The following is a 19,547-nucleotide window of genomic DNA, read 5'->3' as shown; positions in this document are numbered from 1 at the left end:
TGGGAGGTCAGGTTACATGATCTTGTGATTCCTTTTTACCTTAAAAGCTAATATTGTGTGCCATTTTCTATTTTAGATATGGATAACCCACATCTGTTACACGCAGTTCATAGTTATGATACTATTTTTCTGGAGAAAAAATGTCAGAATTGTTAAGTTGAATCTGAGTTTTATGTCTTTGCACCAGAATTCTTTGGGGAAATTTCCCATAGTCTTTTATTTCTAATATTGATACAGGCTCTGGCTTTGGTGATTTGTCTTGCTGCCACATAAAGTTTGTTGAAAGGAGCGTAGTGATTAATGGCAAGGACATTTTAAAATTCTTGTGAGAGGGGCTAAGATTATTATTTTCCTTGAGTTTTGCCACGTAATGCCTGCTGTCAGAAGATAAGCACTATGTGACTTAATCAGCACTTGGGGAGAGCCCATTAGTGATGAATCCAGGTACTACAGCTGATCATTTACATGGCCGAATAAATAGAGTTGTTCTTTCTTTACCAGGGTGTTGCACAAATATTGTGGTGTTCGGTTGCTGGAAGTAGAATGAGTTTTTTTGCAAGGTATCATATATCAGGATATATGTAGGAAAGGGAAAACTGCATAGGAAGCAGATGGCATAAGCAGGAACAGTAGTTTTCAGCAGAAGAAATTAGTTGGGTTTGATGCTCTCAAGCTGTTGGAGTGAGGTGGGGACATAGCAAAGCAAAATAGACATGAACGGGCACATTGAACAATGTTTCAGCTCCTAACAAAAGCTTCCTAGGAGACACAGAGTCAAAATAAACTTGATATTCCTTTGTGTTCTGCAAAGGGATAATTTAAAACATATTGCAAAATAAAAGTTGTATTAAAATGCAGATAAGGATTAGGAGTGCCTGAAAGCAATTTAGGGCTGGGCACATTACCGGAATACTGCAAATATTCTAAAATAAACCTAATAGATGCAATGTATGTAGAATTAAGGTTAACCTTAAAATAAATCAAAAATGTTCAGGAATAGAAATGCACAGCCACTTCACCCAAAGAATCCTGACTTTGTTCTGTACTGAGGTCATGTAATAGCTATATAATTATTGTGAGTGAATAATGGGGTTTTGTTATTTTTAAAGTCTTGAAACAGATTAAATTAGTATTTTAAGTTATGTTTTCCTCTTAAGTTGTGCCTGAGGGATGAAGATATGATTAAGAGTATTGCCTGAGGAAGGTTACTACCAATGTATTTTCACATTTTTGTTCACAAAATGACAAATGACCCTATTTGCGAGTTCTCAGAAAATACAGTCTGAACTTTCTGTTGTACAGGGAAGATGTGCTGCATTGTGTGTAGTGCAGTCTTTGCTTTCAGTGCAGGACTCAAACTAGTTCAGGGGAAGTAAGTGGCACTTTTACTGTGAAAGACGTATAAAATGTTGAAAAAGTGGCTATGGGAAACTCTGAACATGAGAAAAATGTTATAGACAGAATTACCAAGGGAATGGAATGAAAATAGGTATTTGTCTGAATGTGATATTGACTTGAACCCTGCAATGAGATTAGAAAAAAAGAGGGCAGAAAGAAGATCTACATCAAGAATTGGCCAGAGAAGTGCAGTGATTTGCTTCTATCCTGAATGCCAATGCAGGGAAAGCTGGTGCAGAGTGGAGGCTCACACAGGGCTGAGAGTGGTTGCCAGGAGAAGGCGAGGAGTCTCTCCTTGAATACAAGCAGTTTGTTGGGTGGCTGAGAGAGCCTGGGTACCACTCTGAGAGCCTTCAGTGAGACAGTGCTGGATGTAAGCCACGGCAAACACCTCCTCAGCTGCAGCTGAGGGGATATCTCTGTAAGGAGACTTTCTCATGTTACTGAGCCTGTGTCTGTGAAATGTGCAGTGGCCCAGGAACCAGAACATTGGCATATCAGCTACGTAAAATGCAGGTCCAGAGGTGTATCCAGAGCCTGGCATGTGCCAGGACATAGAGGAAGCAAATGTCCCGCTGCTGGGACTGTCACCGTTTCACCAGAGCTGTTGCTGGAAGTAAAGCACCTTTCCTTGGGATGAAAGAGGATTTTGGCTTGGTGTAAGGCTGCTTTAGTGGATTTAGCAGCAGCAAGGCACTTCATAACCCTTCAGTATGAGCAGAAACAGCAGAGGATGCCGAGTCCACCATATGTTCATGTTTAATAGAAGTTTATAAGTCTGTGAATTTTGCCTACGGGATGTCTAAAAACTCAGGGGTCATGTAAATTGAAACAATGCAAAGTTTATTGTGCATTTAACTTAATTTAAATACCTAGAAACAAGCACAGGGGGATTCTTACCAGTTGCAGTTATTGGTTTTAATAAATACCATTGTAATTGGATGTGATTTAATAAAAGCAGTGAATTTCCAGCCTTTTGGAGTGGGCACACAGCTCCCTGAAGAGAAGACAACAGAGGGGGGTTAATCAGAACAACTTTTCTTTTAACTCAGTCAGTGTTAACTGAGTCACTCTAAGGAGCCAGTGGGCATTCAGTTTCACTCACACCAACCTCACACTCTGTGTTTAATCTTGGTGGTGGTGGAAAGGTCTGCACTGAGGTGGCTGCTTCACTCTGCAGGTCCCCTGTGGAATGACCCTTGGGAGGAGGCTGCTTTTGGGCCAATGTCATGGTCTTTTTCCCAGGAGTTAATTGTGGAGAAGGGTGACTTCTCACAGCTGACCCTGTGGGATTTCAGAAGAAGCTGCCCACGTGGCTGTGTGTCCATGGCTTTGCCCATCAATTATCTCCTTTCTGTTTTATTCAGCTCAGTGTAATCTTTGATCTGCCATGATCTAATGTAATGTCATCTAACATAATCTATTTGTGTTCAGAATCCCAGTTGAAGTTAGTAGCAAGATTGGTATTAATTTCAGTCAACCTAAGATTTCTCCCAATATGGATATTTGCACACCTAAACACCTGCAGGCACCATTCCTGTGCAAATCACAGTCACAGTAATCCTGCAGCATTCAAGCACATGCAAAAATTAACATAGTTATAAATTCTCTTCCTGTTCGTGGGTTTCCTGGTAGATTATAAACCTGGATATACACGTGCAATTCCTGTGTGTTGTTTTAATAGCAAATTCCCTAAAGCGATCACCAGATTCAGCAAGTTTGTGTTGCATTACTTTTATCCAGCTTGTTTTATTGAAAACAACTGTGGGAAACTAACACTTATCTGGCATCGATTCACTATTCAGCATCTAAGAAATATTCACTTATTTTTGTAGTATTTAGGGATCAGAATAATTGCTTTCAGCATAGTACCAGTGCTGAGAAAATCCATTTTTAAGGTATGACTCTGAGGTCACTAATAAATTTTGAGTCTTAGAGTTTCCTGCAGAAAAGCGAAATGGGTCTGTGACACAGTGTTTGAAATATTACTCTGCTTTGGATATTGAGCCAGAATATTTATTTAGCTTAAAATCAAGCAGGTGAATCAGAGATAGGTTTTATGTTTCATATTATCAGGTAGACCCTGTAAGTCTGTTATAGAACCACAGCAAGAAATGGGATCCCTATATTTGGGGTAAGGTTAGGAGAGATCTTTGGTTCTGTGGCCATCATAACATTACCTTTTGCTCAGCCTTGGAAAGTCGCGTGTTCAGTTTGTAAAGTGTAATGGTAATTTCTTCTTTGATGAGGGCTCCAATTACAGTGATTTTATCTTACGATGTTTGATTGTGTAATCTTTAGAAAACCATTTAGACATGCTGAGGCATTAGCACCAGGTGTGTGGTACCATGAAATCTGTTATAAAACAGCTGTTAGCAATGCATTCACCAAGTATCTCTAAATAATTGAAAGCCCCAGTTAAGAAAATACTTGTTATTTATGCAGTATCACCTTGTGAGTGCTGTGTGTGGTAGCCTAGCAGGAGTGGTGTAACCAGCCTGTTGTGGCATCACTGAGAAGTCTTAATACACTCACAGGCAGGAAACTTAGTATTTTGTGATTTTTGTAACACAGTAATTCACTGGATCTGGTGACGGTGTTTTTTTGAGTTTGAATATCAGTGAAATGGAGACTGTGGAGGTCTCCATTTTTCAGCATCACTGGAGCACGTGGTCCTGAGGGCACAGGTGGCAATCAATGATATAACAGTATAAGCAATTATGTAATGCTTAATCAAGTAAAATAATCAGTAACATAGCACCAATGCTATAACAATAAATTTTGTTATGATGATAGCTGTAAGCAGTGTATCTGAGCCACCATTCTCCAGTAAGGTCAGGTGGTGCCCGTGTGCCATTGTTCTCCATTGTGTGCACTGACAGTGAACAAACAACCTGCCAGGTGCAAAGCTTCTTAAAAAAGCACAAAATTTGATTCAAGATTTGAAAACGCCACAGAACATGAATAGGAGAATATTTGATAATATCTTAATAAATGCTGTCCTTTGACAAAGCTCTTACCCTTCAGCTGGCCTCTGAATACTGTATTATTCTAGAATGAAAATAAGATTCAAGATAAAAACAAAGAAACAGGCTCTATTAAGACTAAAGAGCCTCTGCAGTTTTCCCTATGTGGGCCAGCCTCTTTGTATTTTCCTCCCTCAATGAGTTCCTGTCGGTTTATATTTCATCAGACTATATAAATTTAAGTCCTTACAATGTTCTCCCTCTCATTTCTCTCCTATCATTTATTATTTAACCCTCTAAAGCATTTTATGTCTTGCAAGGTGTCATAAAAAATAAAGTTGATTGGTATAAATACTGCATTAGGAAGTTTCTACATTTGTGACCTGGTTTTTGTTGCCCTACATCATAGAATGCTAAATATTAGTTTAGGTTTAGTGCCTGTGTGGTGTAACGTTATGTACCTGTGTGTGCTGTAATTCAGCTATACACCTTATGAAGTTAAAACTCTCAGTGTGATACTATGTTGGTTTTTGTGCACCAGTGTGTATGTGCACTACAAGTTGGGCAGACTTTTTGTTCGCAGATTATTGCTTTCCATGGCATCAGAAATACTCCAGAATGATGAGATTTTAAATTAAAAAATAAAAAATAATCATATAGTTGAAAATGTGGCTTTACAAAAGCCCTCCACCTGGTTTCACAGCTTTCTGTGGCAGCCAGTTCCCTATTTATCACTTGGTTTGCCTGTTTCAGTTAGTTGAAATAGTAGAAGTAAAGCATGAAATAACATCAATTTGTGTAAAGTTTATCCGTTTTTTCTGGATGTCAGTTTTTACTGGGTTTGATCCCCAAACTGCTAGATTAATAATATTTTATTTATGGTGTTTTACTGAGGTGTGGAAACCTGATGGAGTTGTGACTTCTGTCTTCCTGCCTTGAATATGGAAATGCTTCATCACTCTGGCTTTACAGCACGGGTGAGATGACCAGCATCAGTAAGAGAGCAGGTGCTCGTGATTGACACTGAACATGGTCTGGGCAGACTCTGCTGTATGGGGACCTCTGTTATCTGAAGTGCCAGGTACACAGAACTATGTATTTATAACTGAAAGCATAAAATGGATTTTACGGGAAAAATGTGGTGTGTAGGAGAGAGAGTAGAAAGCAAAGATTACTTTAGGTACTTGGAATGAATCTTTCATCAGAGCCCTAGAATGAAAATCCAAAGATTTAAAAGGTAGTGTGGATTGAGGCCAATAACAACAGTTTATTGGTTTTAGTGGTCTTGAATTAATCTTAATGCAGAAAGAGCATTTCCAATAAATTAATCTTAAAATAGCAAAAAACAACCCAGCACAATAGCTTATTTTATAGAAGATAAATACTAGGAAGGAAAGCATTTCTTCTGATGACAAGTATAGAATAATCCTTAACACATCTTTATGCACAATACTTTGGTTAAACAGCCTAAATATTTATGGAAATGACAGGCAGTGGGACTTCCATGCTGCTTTACTTCCAGATGAATGACATTTGAGACAAATAAGAGTACTAAACAAGGGTGTTTTTTTACAAGACTAATTTAAGCTGTTAGGTGACCACTACACCATTCACGGATGGGTCTGAGTGACTATGGTAGTGTGATTTTTCAGGGTAGGTTCTTCATCAGATGAAAATATCTGATGTGGAAGTTTATAAAAACACCTTTGCTTTATGATTCTTTCTCAAAAAACAGTGTTTCATAGGTATTTGTGAGCTTTACCTTCCCTCAGAATTCCCGACTGTGCAGCATATGCACAAGGATTTGGAAGATGGCAGTAGAGGTTGATTTGGATTCTTTAGTTTGTCTTCTGCGTCAGTGAGGAATGGGAGAACTGGTTTAAAACCAAAAAATTAAGAAAAAAAAATCTTTCTGATAGCTTCCCCCAAAACTTCTTTTTGTTGTCCTCAAAATATGTGACTGTTTTGACTCATGGTAAGCAATCGCAGGTTTTCATAGCAGTGATATTGAAAGTATTTTTCTTAGTATTTGGAATAACTGCAGTTCAAATACAAGGGGTAGTTCATGGCTCAGAGGTACTGCAGTCAGGTTTATTGCAAACCTAGCCAGGAACTGCAAACTGAGGACATCCAGCTCAGTCTTGAAGGTTTTATAAGGGTAACATGTCTTAGGGAGGTCAGGAAAATCTCCTCTCCCGTATCTCAAAACTTTCTTTCTGCATGCTTGTTGGGAGACCATTAGCTTTGAAAAACATTGCTAGAAGCACTTACCTCTTATTTTTGCTCCCTGTCAGAGGAGGTTTCATCAAGAAAGCTTTTTCTTCTGTGCAGGTTCTCTTTATCTTATGAATATTTCAGCAGAATCTGTGCAAAAGAAAGGGGCTTTTTAGCTGAAAAGCATTCTTTGCTCTTCTGAGCTGCACACTGTCTTCCTATTGTCTGAGCTGTAATTGTTCAGTGCTGCTGTTGTTTGGGGAGTAGGTTGCACACTCAGCATCCTCAGAGTTACAGATCTCTCCTTTCTCTCCTTTCCCCAGCAGCTCAACTTTTCTGACGCAGCTGATTATTTCTACAGCAGAGTCCATGTTTTCAAAGCCACATTGTCCACAAGATCTCTAGTATGGCACAGCACATGACTTTGTGGTCATCTTATTTTTGCTAAAATATCCATGTGGTAGAGTATGTTTGTGTGTGTTTGCATAGCTGTGTCTCTAGGGACTGTCTATTAAGGGAAAAGTGTAGAAGAGCCAAAAAGAGAGACTGAGTATCTGGCATGGTGTCTCTAGAGATTCCCTCCTCTTCTATTAACCTTTCCACCACAACCACTTTTGTATTTCTGTTCTTAATTAGAATTTTGAGTGGAGCTATGGAAGGAGCGTATCTATCCCCCAGTTGATTCCTCCATCTGATTTGGCATCCAGAAATACGTTTCCTAGGAATTAATTATAATTGCTTTTGATGGAAAGCCAACTTTTTTCTTGTGTTAACTGTTAATTCTTAGCTTGTTTAACATGTGATTAAGTAACGATGATAAGCCTGAGTGCAGGCTCTCCCTGTGCTTGTGATTTGGATGGCTGTGTTCTGTGTTCCAGGCTCAGTGCGGCTTGGTGGCTGTGGCCTGTTAGTGGTCAGCATGGAGTCGTGTGTTTGGAGGGGTGAATAAAAGACTGTGAGAGGCTTTTAGAGCTGGAGGAGCTGAGGGGTTGATTCGTGAAAACTTGAAATTACTATTTTTAGGACTGTCTGGCTCATTTTCAGTTCACTTATAGCATGCCTCTCCCCAGCTGTATTCAGGGTAGAAAAGTTTAATGCTGTGCTCACTTCTTGACAGCTACACATGGCTGATGTGGGGACATGAGCACCTTGTTTCTTGTGGGATTTCTCTGTCCTGGGGACAATGAGTAGCACCCAACTCCTGGGTTGGAGAAGTGTATTGCTGTAGCCTCTGCTTCATCATGACAGGCTCCCCTAGCTGTGGGGTTTTTTTTGTTTTTCTGCTTTTTCCTGTATATCTTTTTTAGACTGCCTGCTATTCCAGTTTCTGAGAGTAACCCCTCATGCTTGTGACTTATGTTTTTATTCCTTCTCCTTCTCATGACAGCCAAAGATGTCATACATGTTCTTCAAGACAGGTTAAAACATCTTTTAGACACTTTATAACTATGCTGCTGGAATTATTTGTGACTGTCAGTGAAGAGCCTTTACTGGGTTATTTTATTCTGAAAACTGACTTTGTAAAAGGAGACTTGTAGCTGTCCAAGCACATTTCGTTGTCAAAATCACTGAGCTTAAGGTGGGGAAGTGCTTATCCTCCTGCCAGCCTTAAGCCCCATCTCAGTGCCAATCAATATGAGGATTGTTTTCAGTTGAGACAGACAGTCTGACAAAGTAGTGATGGTTGTGAGGAAAGAAGACAGAGGCTTTTCTTTAGCTCAGTCAGTGAAGCTGCATATAAGCTTTACATTGGAGAAGGTAGGTTCCCCTCACCAGCCTCATCATAAATGGGCAAAAAGTAGTTAGAAGATGTCCTGTTTATATCAAACACTCATTTATGCTGTTAATTTAGGAGACAGGATTTCTAGAGACACCTGGCAGTGCAGCATGAAATGTGGGAGTCCCAGAGATGCTGTGAGGGTAGGTGCTTTGTGCATGTGGAAATGGCAGGTCCTAAGGAGGAGTGGTGCTGGGGGCAGGCAGTGAGGGGGGAGTGCTGCACACCTGACTCCGACAGGTGAGCAGCGTTTGCCAAAGCTCCAGCGCAACCAGACAGCTGCAATTCCGCCAGGGCTTGGAGAGGGGCAGTGAGGGTTGAGGGATTGTCACTTCGACTGCCACCTTTTCAGGCCAACTTGATTTCCTTTCTGCTAGGCATGAACTATCCTGTTTTATCTCCCAGACACTAAGCAGCCAAAGAAAGAGCCAGTACATAAAGAAGAGATGTAAATGATTAGGGATATTAAAGAGATTTTCAGACTTGTTTAGCAACTTCCAGGGAAGCCATGAAGTTAAGAATGCTTTCAGATTGCCTTCCATGATCAGCCATGCCAAAAAAAATGATGGATTCTGAAAAAAATAAGTATTCTTAATAATTATTAATTCTCTAAACTTCATCTTCTCACTGGGAAATTTTGTCTGAAGTACCTGGGATCATCCTTAACTTCAGCCCTGACCTGAGACCTCCTGAACTCGAGATAGAGATACAGATAGCAGGTTTTTTGATCATGTTGCTCTGGGTTTGTGCCTAGGTTTTACTGAAAGAAGATGGTTGTTTTTATCAACTTTCAACCTATCCAGACTACAGTTGTGCTCTTGGTGGAAGAGGTGAGGCCTGCAAATGGTGAGGTGTGCAGTGCTACCAGCCACAGCAGGTGATGAGATTGCCAGGAGTGTTATGGGGACTTTGAATCCAGCTAAAAATGTGATTTAAGATCTGGTAATATTAGATAATGTATGAAAATAGCCATATTATATGAAATCAAACTCAAGAGATGTTTAACTGTGGCTGGTAGCACATACATAGACAGGAATCCATGTATAGGACACAGGTCATCTTGAGTCTGTTCTAGTTATAAAGAGTGAGACAAGGACCACATTGCAGGAGGTAGGTTTATGATATTGCAGATATTTGTGCTTTTACAATAATGTTTGAGAGATGCTTAGAAAACCATGCAAAATTACTGGAACCAGGATGTGACTAATTGCTAAATCCCATTAAATGGAAGTAGATTGATTTTTATGATCAGCAACCTGAACTAACTAAGTGTTTGCATAACTTTGCACGGTATCTTCAAGGCAGTGAGAAAGAGAATTGAAAACATCTTTTTTTGTTCCCAGTTTAGGCATTTGACACTTTTATCTGCATGCAGCAGATTAGCAGAGGAAGGGCTGTGCAGGGCAGCACTTGCTTCATTCTGCGTGTGCTGGGGACAGCGTCCCTGGTGCCCCCTCAGGGCCCCTCAAATATCGACTCTCCTGGCAATTGCGGTATCTGCTGTGCACACTCTGTTAGGTGCCTCATTTGCACCTGTGCTGCTGGTTTATTTATTGTGGTGTAATTGCTTGCTGTGTTTGTACTGTTTTTCAAAGCTCTCGTAAATGATCCCTCTCCACTCAGTCTGCCATGGTAAATACCTATTCCAGTGTATTGTCTCTCACCTTGAATGTTCTCTCTCTCTCACTGAAGCAATTTGATTCCTGGCTCTGCTTTTCTTGATAATCTTAACCAGTTCAGCCCAGTGAGCCTCCCCTCTTTGGGAAACCTCTCCCTTTTTGTGCTTATCTGTGCTTTACTCAGTACCTAGTATCTCTTCACCCCCAAAGAGAAAAACTTTCTCCTGTCTCTCTGACAATTCTGCCTCTTTTTTTTTTCAATTTTACTCCTTAAAAAACCCCAAAGCATGTAAGTGGTCATGATGGTTAAATTTCTGTCTGTGGTCCCCATTCCTCTCCATGCAGTGCAAGAGGGGCATTATGAAGGAACCCCACATGTAAAATTGTATTTTAAAAGTTACAGTGTTGATTCTGTTTTAATCATACTTTTAGCTGTGTCACATTGTGCCTCTTCTGGCTGAGCAACCTTTGGTCCCACAGCTCTCTTCTGACATCTAACCTGGGAAATCTCTGTTAGTTTTTTCTCCTCCTTTCCCAACATGTCTCTCTTTCCTGCCTGATTCCTGCTCTGGTGACATACTTCATTTCACCACTCTTACACTGGGTTGAGTTTCATTTGTAATCAGATATCTTGCACATCCCTTCAAGTCCCTCAAATAGGTGAGGGATTTTCTTAGTTTCTTCTGTCTCTTCCTTGTCATTAAAGGGGCAAGACAGGTCACTTATAAGTCTTCCCTTCATCCTTCATCTCAAGTAGCATCTTGCCAATCTACACAACATGTTCATCTCTTCCTGTTTGGATTTCGGAGTCTGGTGTTATCCTGGTTTGCAGTTTACATTTCCAACTCCCTTCATCATTCCTTATTGCCTAACTCCCTGTCATAATACTCAATGGCAATTTAAATATTCTTTTTTTCTAAAAGGTTTATTTTAAGTGTTTTTACTTTTATGTGCTCTCCTTCTGACTATTTTAGTTGCAGCTATCATTTCTATAAGTACCTCCAAAGATCCTTTCAAAGCACACATGATCCAGGGCTTGGTGCATCACAGCCTGCCCCCTGCTATTTGCTTTTTTAAATTACAAGAAGTGGGCAAGGTACATGGGTGGCTTTTTATCAGTGTATGTACAAAATTTTGGAGAAAGCAGTAGTGTGACTTTTTTTTTTTTTTGTCTGAGGCCCACTTCACGTGAACAGAAAGGTGGGGCAGGGAAAAAAATCAGTCTGATTTGCCACTAGGGAGCTGAACTATAGTATGCTGTAGTGATGGTTCTGTCTGAAACTGTTTAATAACAGAAAAAAAGGCATTTTTGTTCTAAGTGTCTGTTGGTGATAAGGAGATAATTTCTCTCAAGTTAATAAATTTTAATTAAAGCTTCATAGAGTGATGTAAAAAATGGTGTTTTAGTCGTAGTCATTGTCAGCTCTAACTCAAGGAGAGAAATCTAGCTAGTTGAGATGGGATGGAATTTTTCTTTTGAGTCTCCAAATTCATTACAGAAAAATTGAACTGAGACCTTTGGTGGAGGCTGATACGATGCAATAAGGAATTGCAGTAAAATTAAGAAAAGTCCAGCTTTCATTCAGCATTCTCCAGATAGGAGATGCTTTTTATTGGCTCTTTCCTTTGGGAATGTGCTCATTACAGTAACCATCAAAATAGGAAGCCTTCATCTGGAGGCACTGCTTATGTTTTCTATCTGGTTGTTTGGGGAATGAGATCTTTAATTAGTTCCGGATATAAAATATTACACAGAATTTCCCTCCAACTCTTCCTTTGTTGCTGGGGTCAGTAAGTGCAGCTTTGTTGTAATTGTGGTTGTAATGGTGTTGTCCTTGTCTAATCATAACACTCCTTTTCCCCTATAAACTGTCAGGATATATTTTTCTATTCTGTAAATAGCATAAGAAATTGTATCCCAAGGTTGATAATAAATACGCCCATTGAAAACAGGGATCTGGTTGACACACATATGATGATATGAGCAGTGGAGAAGTTTTATAACTGTCCTTACAGGGTACTTTTAAAACTAGGGGGTGAGATCTGGATCTTTTTTCAGAGGCACAAGAGATTCAGCATTGATATAAATGGTGTTGTGATTTCATGCAACATTTGCTTAGAGGTTATTGCTGTGCTCTTAATGGAAAATGAGGTAAATAGACTTCTCAGGACTGGTACGTGTTACGCCTCTGTGAGTGTAGTAGGTGCAGATGAAAGTGAATCGAAGTCATTGCTTCTTACAGCCTGGCAGAGCCTCAGCTAGAGGGGATAGGGAGATAAGCATATCTCGTTTAACTCAGATGCTGTATGAATCTAGTTCATATTTTAAAAGAGAAGATGTGAAAGGATGCCATTTCTCTTTGACAGATTTTGGTACCCCTTCTCCCAGCCTACAGGCTCACAGGAGCCTCAGATACCAGCTGAGGAAAAAGCAGTGGGAGGGCACAGCTCTTCCTCATGGCCAGGGAGCAGGGACTGCTGGTGCCTTGGGATAGAAATCCTTATTTTTAACTCTTTCATGTGAGACCCACAATGGACAATCCTCATTCTTCCTGCTCTTCTCTTCAATCCTTAGTGACCTTTATTCACGGTTCTTCGTGCCACCTCATTTAACCCTATTTTCTTTCTTGGCATCCCATCAACTTTCAGATCCGCCTTTGTGTCCCTGCACAGGGAAAACCCCACAATTCTCCAAGCATATCTGCTGCTGCCAGGCGCCCCTCCGCCTTTTCTCTCCTACCCAAGCTCCTTATTCCGCCTCTGTGTTCTGGCTGCCTTCATCTTCCCACTGCCAGCTCTCTCAGAATTTTTGCCCTCTCTTCTCCACTGAGATTGCAGTTGACTAAACCCACAAATTATCACTTCTGGCCAAATCCCAAAGCGTTATGGCTGTCCTTGGCCTTGACTTGTTTTCATATTCACTGCAGTTGACCCCTCTATCCCCTTCGATTCACTCTTTTCTCAATAGCTCTCGGCAGCTGCAATTACTTCGAAGAATGGCTGGTGTCTCTTATCTCTGAAGTGTGTTGTTCAGCGACTGCCTTGGCATCTACATCTTCTCCATATCCCTCTCATCTTAGCATTTAGCAAGGCTGCAGCTTCAGTTGCTTCCCGTCTCTCTTTTCCTGGTCCCAGTCACTTAGAAATTTCACATTTTTTATTGCTTCCCCCTCTATGCTGGCTGATCAGAAGTAATACCCTTTAACGTAGAAATTTCCATTCCGGTTGGAATGAAAATTGCTGTCTATTCCCAGACACCCCCTGCTAGTTCATTTGCAAGTTGCTGCAATCAGCTTGTGTATTATCCCTTCATGAAATCCCTATTTCTTTCATCATGGGGGTGGTGGGAGGGGGAAGCAAAAACTGACTTTCTCTTTGACTGAGAATAAATAGGTCATTAAGGGTTACTGTAGGATTTTCCTTCTGCAGCACTTCCAGATGCCTTTGTGAGCAGAGTCTTACAGTAGAGAATTAGGAAGAAAGATAAATTCCATGCAAGATGGACATCAAGCTTGTGCAAGAAAGAACGCAAAGATAAACAAAATTGCTAATGAGATTTATTACAGTATTGAGGTGGAGCACTTCAAGAAATGTCCTCACGCACATGTAGGTTAGGTTACATTCACTGTTAGGGTAAAACCATGTACATGAAATGTTCCTGGTATAAAAAAATTGTCTAAAAGATGACAGAACTGAGTCCATGAACTGTGCCCCTGTTCTGTTTTCAGGAGCTCACAGTGTTTAGAAAATGGGACCATCTGAAGTTCTTCCTACATACTTTGTTTTACCAAGGGTTCACCTCCATGGTGTTACTTACAGACTTCCAGCAATTCTCAGAATCTAATAATTTTACTGCTGCGGTAACAATGCATATTGTAGAGATTGTTGGATAATAATGACAATAAAAAGTAATTTCAGCATTGTGTTCAGTATATGAATGGTTGTAATGTAGTAGCTTAATATTGCTTCTCTGCTGGAAACCATGTAAATGCCTGATTATGTATACCTATTAAAAACCCCCAGAATTATTTATAGCAGAAATAAAAACGAAGCATCTGTTTGTCACCGGGGAGAACATTCCCTGCACTGTGCTACAATAGGCCATCCATGTATTGAGATTTCTGCAGTCCCCAGTCCTTTAATCACCTGAGTTAATAGCCTGCACCATTAGACTGCGTGAGCTCGAGGGAGGCTTTCCCTCCACAGAGCAGTGCTGTGCAGTGAGGCGTGTTTGCCCACTTTGTAAAACTTGATCCAGTTTTGCCATTGAGCAGCTGAACATGTGTTGTAGTAAATTTGCACAGTCAGTCAGTTAAACTGAAGATGCACTGGTTAATAATGTGGGAATTTTATACGGTTCTTATGTTCAGTCAGGATGTCAGTGCCAAAGTTGCGTGTGTGCGTGTTTGTTTTGCCTTTTTTAGGCTTGTTTTGTCTGGCTGTTGTAAGAATTAGCAGATGTTTCATTTGATTCATGATGCTGGATGTCACGTCCTGGAACTGGTGTTTTAATTAGGTGGCACCAGATGCTTGTTTGGTAGTGAGTGAGTGGAGGCACGCTCATGCTGGGAATGCCAATGTCATTGCAATACCATCGCTGCTTCCCCTCTCATCCTCAAAGTGGTGCCTTCTGCAGTGAACATCTCCAGTCTCTCCTCATTCTCCGCCTCTGCTTTACTTCCAGGTTGTGCCTTCAAGTCCCTTGCAAGGAAGGACTTCAGAGCTTGGTTTGCATGCCACAGTGCATTGCTTAAAACTTGCTGACTAGCCAGAGTAATGCTTTTGTGTCTTCCCAGGATCTTCTCTGGCAGCATTCAGGATCAAAAACCTTGATACCACAGTTCCCCTTGGCATTACAAATTGAGATTAAAGAAAAGTCTGTTCTGCCTTTCAGTGGCATGGTCACAGTTCCAGTTAGCAGTTCCAGAGATCAATCCAGCCAGCTTGTTCCTGTGACAGCAGCTATTCAGACATGAGCTTTTGAGTGTCACTTCGGGCATACAGGCAGTGGGTGACATAGCTTGAGGTAGGATTCATTGTGGCCATCACACATCCAGATACAAGGAGACAGCAGCAGTAATTCCAGCATAGTGTGTATCTTATAAATGGCTGTAATATAAAGTTTAATATTCTGCTCAGCTGGGAGCCATACAGATACCTGATTGTTGTTCTGTGTGGAAACGGCGCCTGTACATAGCAAAGTACTCCTTGGTTCTGTTTGGGAAGAATCTACTGCAAAACGGAGAAGTTTGGCTGTCACCTTCTTTCAAATAGTAAGAGCAGCCCATATTTCTTGCCCCTGACTACTTCTAGTCATTCCTTGAAATGCTGCAATCTCTCCTTTTCCACTTTGGACTGACCCTGGGAATGTCTGGGGAGATGCCTGGCACTCACTCACTCACGCAGCTGCGTGGCAGTGCTGCTGCTGGGCAGCCTTTGGGCACAGCCAGCCTAGTGCTGTCCGGTTAGCCTGTCCTGGCATGACTGGCACCGGTACCAGTCTGTCAGTACCAAGCATTGACCTGTAATTAAAGACATTTGGCTATGTCAGTACTGTTTGCAGTTCACCCCTGTTGGGAAGGATGAAAGCTTGACAAGAAAGTCTCACAGATATGTATACTTGGCAGAAAGATCTCTGAATGTAGAACCTGAGAATGAAATAGAGATGGAAGCGAGTTTTGATATAGAGAAAAAGGATTGCTGAGCCAGTCTTACTGGATAACTAAGAAGGCAAAGGGTATGTTAGTTAGAAGGGGTTTTTATGGCTTAGAGCAAAGGATAAACCCACCTCAAACAAGAAGATGTTTTTACCAAGTAAAAAGATACCACAGGCAAACAAGACTGCCGATGTTGCAAGTGGAAAAAAGGTCTCAGAATTTCCCACTGCAAGAAAACCGAAAAACAACTTCTAGCTTAAACTGTAACATACTAACTTTCAGTGATTGGAGAATAGTAATATAAATATGGTAATTATAGTCATTATGATAGGCTATAGGTAAAAGTTAAGGTATAGATTGGTTCTTCTGTGTTAAGATGCTCAGCAGAGTAAAGTATATAATGTAATCTAAACTAAATGGTCTTCAGGCCTGCCTGCAGCTGGAACTGACAGCTGTAGGCACAGGCTCTGTCACCCATGACCCTGGATTGCTGTAAGGTCTTAGACACAATAAACTGAGTTTTGAAGAGCCTCCTGGAGTCCCACATCTCTTACTCAGGCTCTGACTTGCACCCCTGGAGTATGAAGTAGGAGTGTGTTCCACTCGGGCATTTTGGCTATGGAGCTTTCCTGATATGAGGTTTTGAATGACAAATTTTCCTCTTGTTCGCCTTCAGGATCAGTGAATTTGTGTTTTACTCAGTATCACTGGTACAAACATTTAATCGTTTAGAATAAGTACGAAGTGATTCATCTATTTATTTTGAGAGGTCGAATGCCTGACCATAGTATGTTTTCTTACATTTTACAATTTAATAGTAGCCTGGGGTGCTGTATTAATTTTACTTTACTGCTCCAAGAGGCTAAGATATGGCTGTTTGGTTCTCTCGTGCTTTAGCTTAGCAGTGCTCTGTGAGATTATGGTGACTGCTTGGTAGCTGGAGCTTTACTCTTCACTTTGTGTTGTATTTCTGACTGATGCCGGGCTTACCTGTAACTCCATTAAATAGGTGCAGAAGCACCTGGCTACTGGTAGTTTATAAATGTTTGTCAAGACCTCCTGAAGTGATGTTGTATAAAGTTTAACTATTTTTTAAAGAATGCCATCCTTCAAAAATTCCTGTACACTGGGTCTTGAGGGAGAGAGTTTGATTGCAAACCATCACATTTGAAACTGAAAGTAAAAAAATGACTGACTGCTGAAAGCTGCTTTATATATTTGCTTCCCACTGGCCCTGTTATGCTGTACTTTCCCAGGGTCAAGACAAATATAATTCCATCCTGTAGCAGTAAAGGCAAATAAACCCAAAGATATTATTATTTTTATTGGGGTTTTGGTCCTCACCACAGTATGTTTATAAGGTAAACTCAATTTTAATGGAACATATTTACCTGTTCAAGAATCAAGTCTCAAACTGCACTTTCCCAAGTAAGCTTTCCTGAGGAAGCCAGTACCTATCAAGTGTGCTGTCAGAGTTTTAGTGCTCAATGCTGGACAAGTGGACATGCTGCATCTCAATTAAGAATGGAAGATAAGTGGATGGCAGTAAATGGAGGTCATGGGTTAGAAGCATTTAATGGAAGAAATGGAAATGAAAATTGGAAAACAATCTAAGGGATCTTGAGAAGATAAGAGCAAAGGAAACTCAATTAGAGGGAACAATGCTTCCGCTCTTGGATCAGGGATAATTTCCTCAGTTTTGTTTGATAGGGTTTATTGCTTTCGCAGTCAGCAAAGTTGCATTATAAATAAATAATTACATTCTATTTTATGATTTCCTCAAACTGATGCATTTCAAACAGTGGAAATATAATCTCCATTTCAGAATGGTGTGTAAATAGACAAATAGACTTTTCGTAAGTGCAGCCTATCAATTAGCCCTAGGCAAAAGCCCACACTGGTATTACTGAATGTTTAAGAACGTAAAGCATAAAATCCAAGTATATTTTTAAAGCTGAAATACTCACAAATCAGCTGAAATACTCACAAATGCTAACTGTTTATGAAAGCTTACAGTGGTATATTTAGCTGCATACAGTGCTAGATTTTCAAGGCAATCCATGCAGAGGAAGCATCCTATGCATTTATGTCTGGTCATTTACAGAAAATAAAATAAATCACCTTTCCTTTTCATCCTTTTCTTTTGAAATATATGTCTGTGAGTGTGTATGTACATGCATTTTTATACATATCGTACCTGTCTGTACGTATATACAACATTTCATCATGATGATTAAGTTTGATAAAGTGATAGAAGTCGCTGCAGTGCATAATGAGCACGTAAGTATTGTGTCCACAGCAAAGTCCTTATTTTCTGTGTCTTATTTCATTAGGGCTCATGCTTGTGGTTTCCCTCAAGGGATCACACAGTGCATATTGGTACTGCAACATTTCATTATTTACTTTATCAGGATGCTCACTTGCCTTGTCTCTTTAGGGACCTTAGTTTGCTTCATCATAAAACACTTTAAAATTGAGCTGCTGCAGTTGATGTGCATGTATATATGCACCCCCTGGGGAAGGCAATACTAACTCCTACAGACTGCATCTGAGCCTTGTCCTGAATAGCAAGGGAACATCTGGGTGGATGTTGAAGTCTCAGCATCCCTTTAGTGCCAGGCTGCCCACTTTGCTTCCCAGTGATGCGAGTAGAGCCAAAACATCTCCTGGAACTGCGAACAGGTAAAGCTGGTAGGAAGTGTCATGACTTTGGAAGATTCCAGTGGCATAAGGGCTGACCTTTATGTCTTACAGGAAAGGTTATCCTTTGGAGTGCAGCAGCCAGAGAACATCTATTTGCTTCTCTCTCTTCAGCCAAAAGGAAGCACCTACAGAGTCACTGGCACTGTTCCCAGTAATCACGATAGAGTTGTCTAAGTCAAAGCTTTTATTGTACGGCTCTCATTTGCCACAGTCCCTTGTGTATCTCAGCTTTCTTCTCCCTTCTCTTCCCTTCTCCAAAGAAGAATATCCTACCTGTGGGAGATTTTTTAAGATAAATATAACACTAGTGCTTCCCCAAGATTAAAAAAACGGTGCTTACCACCAGTATACTCTGTCATATTCCCATATACTCTTTGAACCTTGGATTTATTACCACACAGAGTATGGAGAGTGAAACAGAAGTGTAATTATGGTCTGCGTGTGCAGGGTCTGTGCTAGGTTTGATGTTATAGCTGCTGCTCCATTTCCTGTATGAAAGGTAGAAAATTAAACTTCTGACTATCTCAGTGATCATGTGCAGTTTTTCCTGTGGAGGTACCGTGAGGTGGCTGAAGGGGATTTGGAAAAAATCCAGCATGGAAATGTATCCTACTTAATTCACTTTTTGCAGTCAGAGATAGGGCTGTAGGTGAGGTGCCTTCCATACAAAGCTTGTAGCTGTCTCTAAGACTTTATTACTAGAAAGACACTTAGAAGCATCAGGGATGCTTCACTTGGCAATTTTTGTAGATCTTTATTCCATACTAAGAGAGAGCCAGCTTAATTGTGAGAAGCCTTTGAAGACTGATGGGAGTTTTTGGTGAAAGGTATATGCTGGTGAGGTAGTTACTAGGAAATCAGAAAAGGAGCTTCAAGAGAGTTATCATGCCATTGTCACACAAAATAAGAACATTAGAGAAAACCCCAAAAAACCCCACAAACTTTTAAGGAAGGTGGGTTTTGGTATGATTTGGTGGGTATCAGCTTTTCATCTATCAGTTACCAGCTACCAACAGGGGCTTGTGGGTTAGTATTAAACTTAGTTAATGCTAAGTTAATAGTTATGTGGGTTAGTATTTAACTTAGTTAAATCCAGAATGACATTGTGAGTGAAGATACCATGTTAGTGTGGTTTCCCTGCAGATGTTCAGCATCTCTGCAGAAGGTGCCTCATGAGGACTGCTTTGTGGAGGTTCAGTTTCCATTCGTGAAA

The 19,547-nt window shown here is 40.5% G+C and overlaps 1 protein-coding gene across 7 annotated transcripts in view; it reads left to right on the top strand.

The window, feature by feature from the left end:
- Positions 1 to 19,547, top strand: part of FAT3 (FAT atypical cadherin 3) — a 391,200-nt gene that overhangs the window by 150,912 nt on the left and 220,741 nt on the right. The window lies entirely within an intron of this gene.

The sequence above is a fragment of the Melozone crissalis genome, unplaced genomic scaffold, assembly GCF_028551555.1.
Source record: "Melozone crissalis strain CALT ecotype California unplaced genomic scaffold, PUWL_Pcris_2 ptg000008l_1, whole genome shotgun sequence".
NCBI classification, from domain to species: domain Eukaryota; kingdom Metazoa; phylum Chordata; class Aves; order Passeriformes; family Passerellidae; genus Melozone; species Melozone crissalis.
The sequence above is the reverse complement of the archived record's forward strand: the minus strand, read 5'-3'. Positions and strand labels throughout refer to the sequence as shown.